The 12,170-nt window shown below is 36.5% G+C and overlaps 1 pseudogene; it reads right to left on the reverse strand.

The window, feature by feature from the left end:
- Nucleotides 1–6,688: 6,688 nt before the first annotated feature.
- Nucleotides 6,689–11,448, reverse strand: LOC129881708 (NAC domain-containing protein 21/22-like; annotated as a pseudogene).
- Nucleotides 11,449–12,170: the final 722 nt, after the last annotated feature.

Below are 12,170 nucleotides of genomic sequence, written 5' to 3' on the forward strand. Positions count from 1 at the left end.
CTAAGAGCATCAGCAACAATATTAGCTTTACCTGGATAGTAGAGAATGCTCATGTCGTAGTCCTTGAGTAGCTCGAGCCATCTCTTTTGCCTCAGGTTGAGTTCCTTCTGGCTGAAGACATATTGTAAGCTCTTGTGATCGGTGAATACATCAACATGCATTCCATACAAGTAGTGGCGCCAGATTTTAAGCGCAAATACCACAGCTGCCAGCTCGAGGTCATGAATTGGGTAGTTCCTCTCATGGAACTTAAGTTGTCATGAAGCATAGGCTATCACCTTCCCCCTTTGCATCAACACACAACCCAAACCACTTCTGGATGCATCACAGTAGACCACAAAGCCCTTTATTCCATCGGGCAAGGTCGGGACAAGAGCAGTGGTTAGCTTGGTCTTCAATTTCTGGAAACTCTCCTCACAAGCATCGGACCATTGGAACTTAGCCTTATTTTGAGTCAGCTTAGTCAATAGTGATGATATGGATGAGAATCCCTCTACAAACCTTCGATAATAGCCAGCCAAACCCAAGAAGCTTCTTATCTCTATTGGGGATGTGGGTCTGGGCCAATTATTCACCGCTTCAATCTTCTGAGTGTCAACCTAAATACCATCTCCAGATACAATGTGGCCTAGGAAGGCCACTGATGCAAGCCAAAATTCACATTTGGAGAACTTTGCATACAATACCTGGTCTCTCAAAGTTTATAAAATGACTCTAAGATGATAGGCGTGCTCCTTTTTATTCTTGGAGTAGACCAGAATATCATCTATGAATACAATCACAAACATATCAAGATATGGTTTAAACACTCGGTTCATGAGACCCATAAAAGCTACGGGGGCATTTGTCAATCCAAAGAACATGACCAAAAATTCAAAGTGGCCATAACGAGTCCGAAAAGCAGTCTTCAGAATCCACATTCTCTCACTTTCAACTAGTGGTAGCCGGATCTCAAGTCTATCTTTGAGAAACACGTGGCACCCTGAAGTTGATCAAACAAATCATCTATTCTGGGGAGAGGGTATTTGTTCTTTACGGTGACATTGTTTAGCTGCCTGTAGTCAATACACATTCTAAGGGACCCATCCTTCTTTCGCACGAATAGGAATGGAGCACCCCATGGTGAGACACTCAGCCTAATGAATCCCTTATCTAACAAGTCCTTCAATTGTTCTTTCAACTCCTTCAACTCGGCTGGAGCCATTCTATATGAAGGGATTGAGATAGGCTGGGTGTCAAGAAGAACATCAATCCCAAAGTCGATCTCCCTATCAGGAGGGACTCCAGGCAGATCCTCGGGAAAGACGTCGGGAAACTCATTGACAATTGGGACCGACTCGAGAGATGGAGACTCAATATTGCCATCTTTCACTCGGATAATGTGATAGATACACCCTTTTGAGATTAGCTTCCTGGCCCTAAGGTAAGAAATAAACTTACCCTTAGGCATAACGGGACTACCCCTCCACTCTATGACAGCTTCATTCGGGAATTTGAACTTAACCACCCGAGTCCTATAATCAATAGAGGTATAATAGACATAAAGCCAGTCCATGCCAAGGATCACATCGAAATCAACCATGTCTAACTCAACCAAGTTAGCCAAGGTATCCCTGTGATGAATTGACACAGTGCAATCTCTATAGACTCTCTCAGCTAAGACAGAATCACCCACAGGAGTGGTTACACTGAAAGGCTCAAGAAGACATTCAAGAATTTTATTGAATTTACTAGCCACGTAAGGAGTTACAAAGGATAGGGTGGCACCCGGATCCATCAATACGTAACAATTAAGAGAAGAGACTCGAATCATACCCGTTACGATATTTGGAGAGTCCTCTTGATCTTGGAGACTACCCATGGCATATAAACGGTTCGTACCTCCCCTCGTGCCTGAAGTAGTGCCCCTTTGCTTACCCCTAGTCGGTGGTACGGTAGTAGAGAACTGGGCTCTGTTCCCCCATGCTGGACACTCCTTCTGAAAATGGTCTATTTGGCCGCATTTATAACAACCCATCTTTCCCGCTCTGCACTCTCCCAAGTGAAACTTACCATACTTGACGCATGGTGGCTTCCCTTGTGAACCTTGACCCACGTTAGCTTGTGATTGAGAACCCTAGGGTCTAAAATTCTGGCGACTCTGACCCTGCCGATCGTACCTGTTCTGCAGCATAGGTGCACTGGCGGTAGATGAGGCATAGTTGGAAAGCCTCTTTTGGAAGAAGGACTTGTTGCCCTTGTTTTGCCTCTGTTCACTCTCATGGCCCACTGATTTTACCTTCTTGCTCAGGTACTCTTCTCTGTCTCTTCTTTTCTCATCCTCTACCTGTTGAGCATACACCATTAATCAGGAAATATCCATATCCGAGATCAACAATGCTGCTTTGCACTCTTTCTTCACATGTCTCCCTAATCCGGCGACAAACTTCCTCATCTTTGACCTCATATCTGGGATTATTTTTGGAGCATACCTGGACAGCTGGATGAACTTCAGGCCATACTCCTTAACAGTCATACCCTCCTGTCTCAAATTCACAAATTCCTCCACCTTCGCTTTTCTCAATTCTCGGGGAAAGAAGTGGTCAAGAAAGGCTCCCTCAAATTCATCCCACCTAGCAGGTTCAGCATCATCACCCCTACCTTGCTCCCATTGGTTATACCAGATGTTTGCCACATCCTTGAGTTGATAAGACACTAACTCAACCCCCTCAATTTCCGTAGCATTCATAGCTTTTAAAATTTTCCACATCTCATCAATAAAATTTTAGGGGTCCTCATCAACCTTCGAACCCGTGAATGCTGGCAGATTCATTCTCAGAAAGTCTCAAATTCTGGCGGCAGTAGACGGCTCTTGGGGACTAGAGCTAAGAGTGGGCGAACTCTGGTTACCATTCCGGGCAGCTATTAATTGAGTGAGTATGGCAATCGCCCCTCGAAATTCCGCCTCTAATGTCGGTACAGGCGAGGTAGCAGGCACTTGAGGCGCCTCCGCATACTTCACAGGTCGGCCTCTAGCCCTTGCCGGGCGTACCTCAGACTGAGGCATCTCTGCATTTTCGGTATTTCTCTGGCTGGCAGTACGTCTTGGAGGCATTATCTGTAACGTATAAATGCGAGAATTAGAAGGGAAGTTTCATAGAGTTTAACTCCATCGCACGAATTCAGAGTATGAAAGAAGTGAAACAATTTCTAATGTCCTATAGCCTCCTGCTTAAAAGTGTGGTGCACAACACGCCCATAAGTAAGACTCTACTAGACACGACTTCATAGACTCCCTAGGACTCTTGAACTCTGGGCTCTGATACCATGGTTGTCACGCCCTGAGAGGGTACCCTAGGCGTGACCGGCACTCGAAGGCCATTTCTGACCTCCGAGTGAACCACCTGGTCCAGTCACACATTCATTCAATCATGTTCTCTTAGAGGAAAACTCAATTAATAAAATATTGTTCATATATATATATAGGGGCCGAAGGCCAAGCATTTTCAACCTAACAAAACAATATAATAAGGCTCCTCAAAATAACAGTTCAACCTCCCCACACTCTAGTCTATGAAGCCTCTATCAAAGTCTAAGAGGTGCCAATGACAAGTTCATGGCTACCAATAATCAAAATAAAGGAAATAACAACACACTATACAAGAAAGCTCAACATTCTCCGGAAACTAGGAGGACTTACCAACTAGCTGGGAGTGTATGTGGATCTTCAACGAAGCATCGGTTGATGATCTCTAGTACCTGTCTCTGCATCATAAAACGATGCAGGCCAAATAGCTTCAGTACATAGAATGTACGAGTATGTAAAATGGCCGAATGCAACGAACATCAAGGAAGAATCAATCAACTCAGAATCCCAACTCAAAAGGGATAACAACTCAATCACATGTCCTAAGTCTAAACAAGGATATAATTTAGACGGGACCAATCACATACAATTCAACTCAATCTGACTCAGAATACTAGCAAGGCCTATTTGGGAGTTTCTCTTACCCGACGACCATCACTTATGAGCCAGTGAAAGTACAACAAACCGACGTTGTTGCCGCGTCCGTTCATACTTTGCCAGGGTATGAACGAATCAATCAATCATGGATCCAATCCAACCAAGTCCTATAATGTCAGGACAAACATCTCGAGGAAACATCCGACTTTAACGGTTCAATCCCCCCTACATTTGGAGATGTAGTTATTGGGTTCGAGTATGGACTACTCTTGCCCAATTCGGTGCTCGATACTCCTCCCAAGACTCAATGCTCATAAAACTCCATCAAATCAACTCAATCAAATCACATCGACAAGTCTCATTACAACCTTGTCAACTCATCAACTCTATTATGATCAAATCTCTCTCAATCATACTATCCGATCAATCTCAATCATATCTTTCAAAAGAAATTTAAAAGCACATTTATAGCAACATATAGACATAACCAATCATTTACTCCATCCATTTGAGAAATCCTTGAGACTCATCACAACTTCAAGACTTTAAATCACACTTTAAAATAGGCAACACTTCTTAAGAAAATAACATCTTTTATCATAATCCACATAGTTCAGAAGATCAATAAAACATATTTTTAACAACTCATTTCCATCAACTCATACTCACATAAGGGCTCATTTTAGGAACTTCCTAGCTCAACAACATCAACACATATAGAATCAAATAAATTGGGGATAAAACTCATTCAACCATAAACCATACCAAGAAACTCCATTTTCATGGACATCTAACCTCAAAGCAAGAGTAGGGCACATGGGTGGACTCAACCCATATTTTGGATAGCCTTACATACCTTAGAATAGACTCTTGAAGAAACCTTGTCGTTGGGTCTTCAATGGAAAGCTTGAAGTCTTAAAACTCTTGGAACTCTTCTTGTTGGAAATAGAAAAGAAGAAGAAGAGAGAGGGAGAGATTTCTAGGGCTTTTCTAGAGAGAGAGTGGGGGCTGAAAAGATGTCTCCAAATTGGCCAAGGATGATACATATATAACTTGGGTAAGTTCCCAAATTACCCCTCCTCAAAAGTTCTGAAAATAGGCTAAAAATGCACCTGGCGCGATAGTGGCGCATCGCACCATTGCAGCGCCAGGCTGATTACACCTAAAACCTGCATACCTCGCAGTGGCGCGCCAGAGACCAAAATACTGAGGCATGTTTCTAGCGCGATAGTGGCGTGTCGCGCCCTTACAGCGCCAAGGCCAAATTTTCTGGGTTCTGGAAATTGGCTTGAAAAACCCTGCATACCTTTTAGTGGCGCGCCGCACCAGAGCCGAAACTACTGAGGCATGTTTCTGGCGCGATAGTGGTGCGTCGCGCCACTGCGGCGCCAAGCCCAGTTTTCCAGCAATTGCAATCCATGCCTGAAAATCTCTACTGAGCTAGTTCATCTTAGGATCGTCATATCTTTTGACTCCGAACTCCAAAAATTACATTCTTAGTGGCGTTGGAAAGAAGACTCGATGAACTTTAATTTGATGGGTCGTGGGCCACCCAGATTATTGTCTTTCAAAAGATAGGATCGTTAGAAGTCGACCCCTCATATGAACTCATCCTAAAACTTAGCCACGACGAATCTTTTGGACTTAGCTTGGTCCTAGGGGTCCTTCGTGACCCTACATCACCTCTAGCACTTCTCAATTTCTCAAGAACTCGTCTTAACTCCTGCAAATGCTCCACAATACTCGAGTTTGACCCTACCCGAATACAAGAAGGGTCCGAATCTTAGGGAAAAATTTTGAGGGGTGTTACACATTCAAACTTTAAAACTTACGCTTTTATTTACCTCTCTCAAACTCAAGCTCTATTTCCTTTTTTCTTTCTCAAAGCAACTTCTTTCTTCCTCATCTCTTTCAAATATCAATCAATCAGCCCAATATTTTTCTCTTGAATCAATAAATTATCAAATTTTGGGTATTCTCAAATCCAATTCCCCATCTTTATTTCGTATATGTAATGGTAGTTTTCAGTTGTAACATTAGGATTTAAGAAGACCAAGATGCCCACAACTTAATCCAAACAAAGAGGAAATAAAACATCCAAAATTTCGTGAGAAAATAAATTATATATTTATGAGGTTTAAATATAAATAAATTATGCAAATGCAAATGATGAAAAACAAATAGTCTTAATCATTCAATGTTCAGATCTAGAGACAATATCTTAGTCTTAAATCATTCAATGTTCAGATCTAGAGACAATATCTCAATCATTCATATGTGTATTTAGATTCAAATATTTTAATCTTAATGAAAACAAATGCGCTTTAGAGCTCTTTAGCCATGGATTTCTACTTTTAAACTAACCGATTTTATTTCTGAAAGTCTAATATTTTTAAATTTAAATACTTTTAATCTTTCAATTAAAAACTTTTATTAAGAAAAATATTATAACTTTGTCCTAAAATTGCCAAATAACTAATTTCTTATAATTTGCCACTTAGCTTAACCACAAATAAGTCCTTTATATATATATATATATTCTCGTATTCTTGCTGCTTCCAGCTAGGGGTAGAGAAACAAGAAGAATATTACTAATTGCCAGTTTGCACAAAAGTCAAAGTAATATACAAATTAATATATATATATTCTCGTATTCTTGCTGCTTCCAGCTAGGGGTAGAGAAACAAGAAGAATATTACTAATTGCCAATTTGCACAAAAGTCAAAGTAATATACAAATTAATAATTATCAACGATAGACACTCATGTCTGATCAATCTATCTATACATATGCATATCTAGTGATGGATAAAATAAAACCAAAAAAAAAGAAACAAAAGAATCATCCCATCAAACATACATACAAGAATCTTACCCCACAAGCAAACACTAAGACATCCCTACACAAACTCAAACACATTGTCTTTTTCTTTAATCTGTATTTGTGGTTTCCTACTGATAGTAACAACAATCATCAATCACCAATAATCATTAACGATTTTAAATAAAAACCAAGCTATTTTCATCATCAAATCTCATGTTCCCAATGCTTGAATGAACTCCTTCATCTTGTAAATTTGGACCTTCAAAATTCATGTCCAACAAGAACCCGTACTGATCATCATCCTCAACCATTTGATCGTTCGACGATGGTGGTTCCTTCATTTCTTGAGACATTAACTGAAGATAGCTGCTTTGGTTGTGGTTTGGTTCCAATAAATCAAACAACTTCTGGCTTTGATGATGATTAACTTGGCGTTGGGAGAAGGCGGCGTAAGGCAAAGTATGGGACTGCTCCATATTGGGAGAAGAGTTGACACCAACCTCGTACATGTTTTGTGGGTTCAGTATATTATTATTATTGTTGTTCTGGGCTTTAGCTTTGTGAAATACTCGACATAACACCCAATCTTCCTGTTCAATCATCATACACGTACAACACAAATTTAGTAATGTCGTTAGGTGTTTTAAATACTATGTAAGAAAACGTTTTTTTGAATTTACTCATATGTAGCTAAAATCTAGCCAGCAGCCATTCTTTTGCCCATCACTTTATGTTTCAGCTAGGAGGTTTCTATGAAGTTTCTTTTGCATAGACTTTTGTCACTTGTCATGTGAAAAATTGTTACTATCTTCATGTGCCTATGTACTACTTTAATTTGTTGGCTCATAACTAAATTACCCATGATATAATCTTTTCAAATCTTAATCAAACTTTATGTCAAGTCAAAAGTATCATACAAATAAATAAACTAAATATGGTGCATCATGAGAAAATAATTGAAGAATTACATACCTTAGGGGGAATATGTGGATTTTCGAGGCGAAATTCATGCATGATCCAACCAGTTTTAACTCCATTAGGAGCTCTATTCATGTAGAAAACTAGAGTTTTTCTCATTCCTACGATCGTACGAGTTTTGGGATCTACCACCGTCCGATCTTTGCCTGTTGCTTTCCAATAACCCGAAATTGTGGCGCGATTCGTACGAAAACCAGTAGCGTATTTCCGATCTCGAAAGCTGAAGAAGTACCATTCACTTGAGTTCAGCTTTGCCACCTCTAATTCTCCAAAAAAAAAACGTCAATCAACATATAAGATAACGGAATTACAAGGTACGAAATTGAACTATAACGTTCTAACAAGGTAAAGGATCAGAGTAATTAAGATTCCCCAATAAGATAGGATTAGTACTATGATATGATGATTTCAGTAACATACAGAAGAAATTAATAACTAGATGGATCCAAATTAAGGTAAAAGGTTCACATACATGACAACTAAGAACATAATTAAGGATGATATTAATTGTGTGTTCGTGCAAGCAGATTCAACTAATATCGTTATAAAAGATTTTGTGCAAGCATATTCAAATAATATCGCTCTAACTGTTAGAGAGAGATTATATTTTTATGGGCAAGCACGTGAAATTCTTTTTCATAATGAATATGATGAAATTTGATTCAAATATATCTTTGTCTGTTTTGATATCAAAGTGTGTGACCATGCATCTAGATATTTTAAACCATTTTTTTTTTTGTAAAAAAACATACTTTTATTACTTGGCCCCATCATCACTAGCTTGTAAGACAATGCTATTAGCTAATTAATGTGACGTAGCAAGTTGGGTATTAGTCACAATAGATTCTCTAGGCATGTTTCCTTTTTAGATAAACCTTTTGAGAAAGTTCATATGAAAGAATGGAAAAAGAGTTTTAGCCTTTTCTTCACAATAGTCGAATTATTTAGATATGGTTGGGCAATCCAACATAACCTTCCTAATAATAATCTTAACCAATAAAATTAGGAGTAATAGCAAGAGCTTAATTAAACTAATTTCTAATTTATTACAATTATTATTTCGTTTTCTTCAATTAACAAAATCCAGAGTCATCAATATTACATTTCATATTTGTCGTTTCATGTGAATATATCAATTAACTATACGTGCAAGAGAAAATTAATGACATATATATATATATATATATATATGCTGAAATAATACTATGGGAAGTAAGATGGCCAAATTAACTCTCTCCATCTGTCACTTTCTCACACACATGGCCAACAGGAGTATATTACACTACCTATGCGTTTTATTTTAATTTTAATTTGATCGAGCACAAAATTTAAAAATATAAAAAATCTTATATAATTTTAAATTAAAAATATGTATAGCATATATATAGAAAAAAAAATATTTAAATCTTGAGATCGTAAAGATGTCATGAAATTTATTTTACGCTTTGGCATGTATGTCTACAGTAGTGTAAGCATATACTCCTATCATTCCTTACCTGAAACTTCTCTAGAAAGAAATCTATTACTATGTTGCGTCACAATTGTATTCCATAAGCTTTCATATAGTATGATTTTTGGAATAGATGAAATTGATTTATCATGAACCGACTAATATGCATGAACAACAAATTTAAAAACTATACGATAAGGATTATATTAAGTTATATATTTTTTTTGTGTCAATATTATAAAAAAAAATATTTTGTAAAAACATCTTTTCTTGTCTATTCATATTCTTGCTGAGAAATATCCTATTTTAAAGCCAGATTTCCGCATAATCTACATGTGAACTGAATCCATTAAAACCTGAATTTATGTCATTTACTCCAGAAAGCAACCATCATTTTCTTTAAAACTTATCTCCTTCAAATCGATATATTAAAATAGGATCCTAATTACCATAATTACTAATTCAGTATAACGGTATAATACCGATGCATATATGTGGTATAATACCGATGCACATGACATATATGTAAAGATATGATATCTGAGCCTAACTCAACCTCAAAAGCTAGCGGAGAAAGTTCATATAAGGAGACCAACAGTTCTTTAGTTCATATAAGGAGACCAACAGTTCTTTCTCCAACGAATATGAGACTTTTACCCACTCTAACACCCCCTTCACGTCCGGACCCAACTGGAACATGGATCGGGAGCCCAAACGGAGATGAACCTTGCTCTGATACCATGTAAAATTAGGTCTTAAATCTAAATTACACTCAAATGCTAGCTCATGAGGGGAGGATTACCCAATCCATATAAAAAGACCACCAATCCATTCCCCAACCAACACGCGACTTTTTACTCACTCTAACAATATATTAAACAACTACACAACATACATAAAGAAATACAATCATTCCACCACCAAATATCACCCCATTCCTTCACTAGAATGTAAAAATCATTTTCATACAAAAAAAAAACAAAAAAGAAGAAAAAAAATGGAATTAGAAGAAGAAGGTTTCATAAAATTCTTTCATTGTTTTTCATTATTCATCCGCGGAGAATCAAAATCTTATAAGGAAAATCTGCCTGTTTTCATTTTAAATTGAATCCAGCAATCGTCTTACTAGCTTGCTATTTGAGACAAATTTAAGAAGAAAATGTGACATGTATGGAAACCTGAATTGATTTAAATTTACTCCACAAAACAACCATCATTTTCTTTCAAACTTATCTCTATTGTACTCAATAAAGGAGACAACATCAAAGAAATTTTTTTTAAAAAAGTCCTAAAGAATCTGAACGATATACTTGCGAAAAATAAAAGGTCGCAAATTCAGATTCATAATCATATTATAGTTTAACATTATCTTCCCATAAACAAAAAAAGTATTCATCTCTTTCTTTTGTACCATAAAGAATTCAAGAAAAAACTTTCCGTTAAAAGTCACTGTTTTGCAACTTTTTCATCTAATCATGGCACTCACTATTTGTGTATAGTAGTGATGATCCAATTTCTCTCTCAAAAATATGTATTTTTTTTTTCGTTTCTACATGTTACATAAACAGAAAAAATAGGGCAGAGTGATAATTTTCACTAAGAAAAGTCAAAATATAAGAAATTACATATATATAGTATCCAGGAAATGAACATATAATACATATACACAAAAGTTATTTTGTTTTTTTTTAAAAAAGAGCTAGACAGTATAATTTTCCGACAAAAATAAGGTAAACGAAAGTAATTCTTTGATAACTTGAGAAAACCGCGGAATAATTGAGAGTAATTAGGAGATAGAGAAAATAAGAATGAGTACACAACTTACCAGGAAGTTGCCATGGTTCACATGTATGAAGATCAATTTCCACTAAAGTACCTTTAAGAACATCCTCATTTGCAATTTTCTTGAAGAGATAATGGCAAACTAATTCTTCATCACTTGGATAGAATCTAAATCCAGGAGGAAGTGTTGCACCAATGTCTCTTAAACCCATTTGAGGATGGAGAGGTTTTGTATTAAAATAAAGAAGAATATTATATTATTGAAAGGTAAAAGAATAATATTGTTTTGTTAATAGCTTAGAGGGAGCATTCAATATTTTTTGTTTGATAATATATTAATACAGAGAAGGAAAAAAAAGGCATGTACTTATATAAAGACATGGGAAGTGCCATTTGCCACTTGGAATTTGGTATATTATTCTAGGAGCTTATGCTTGTGAAGTTCGTTATTGATTTTTGTTGGGACCTTCAATGAAAACCAAGGCTACAAGAAATCTTCCTTCAATTTGTGGGCGTAATAATAAGTGACGGAATTCAATCAATCAAAACACTACTATATACTACTATTAAAGGTGTATTTTGGTACGAAAAGAAAATGTTTTCCTCAAAAACAAGTTGATTTCTTATTTTATTTTTTTGTATTTAGTAAATAATTATAAAAATATTATCTACCATTTATATGTAATATAGCAAAACATTATAGGGATGGGAGCGAAGAGTGGGGCCTTGGGGTGACGGGGTTGAGGATATTGGGTGGGCACTGGGCCATGAGTGGGAATGATACGATAAATATATAGAATGTTACTTATGAAACTTATTTTCCATACTTTCATTTAGGAAGTCATTTTAATTTCCTCATTTTAAAGAATTTTATTTTCCTAAAACAAAATATTTTTCAAATTTTTTGTTTAATCAAACATGAAAAAATAAGATATCAAACACACTCTAAGTCGGTCCAAAGCATATTATTTAGGGGACAACCTCTCCAAAATACTCTTTTTTAAAAACTAAATTCATAGACATTCAAATTCGTAAAAATAAAATAAAATCACCTATTAAGTCCCAGAATTCTTATATAACATTAGAAATCTATAATAACATTTCACAGTAATAACTATATTTTCCTTGGAACGAATTTTCATAGTATATTATATTATATGCATTTTATAAAAACCTTTGCTATAATAATTTTAA

This window comes from Solanum dulcamara, chromosome 3 (genome assembly GCF_947179165.1).
Source record: "Solanum dulcamara chromosome 3, daSolDulc1.2, whole genome shotgun sequence".
NCBI classification, from domain to species: Eukaryota; Viridiplantae; Streptophyta; class Magnoliopsida; order Solanales; family Solanaceae; genus Solanum; species Solanum dulcamara.